A 415-nucleotide genomic window follows, 5' to 3' on the forward strand; every position below is an offset into this window, starting at 1 on the left:
CTGTCTCAAAACAAAAATTTTGTTTTAACTCTCTCCTTCAAGTGTCTTTGAAGTTGATCAAGCACCCTGTAATATCTAGAACTCGACTGCTGACTTGCCTTTTTTTTATAAACGTCTCATAAACTCAAACATAAAAAATCAAAGAAATGTTCTGGGGTAAAAAATATATCCCAAATAATAATTCACTCTTCAAACCATCAGTAACTAAAGCAAACAAGTGTTTTAAGTACTAAAATACAATAACAACAGAAAAACGAATGTTTCATCTGAATATTTCATTTCAGTTACAGAGGCTACTTGAGAGGCAGACTTGATAATATTCCATGATTGTGATTTGAGGTAGTCATTTAAATCTGATTTGCATATAATATATAGAAGCTTCTTCTTTTAAACAAAAGCGCTATATGCACCTATA

The sequence above is a fragment of the Penaeus monodon genome, chromosome 32 (genome assembly GCF_015228065.2).
Source record: "Penaeus monodon isolate SGIC_2016 chromosome 32, NSTDA_Pmon_1, whole genome shotgun sequence".
Taxonomy (NCBI): Eukaryota; Metazoa; Arthropoda; class Malacostraca; order Decapoda; family Penaeidae; genus Penaeus; species Penaeus monodon.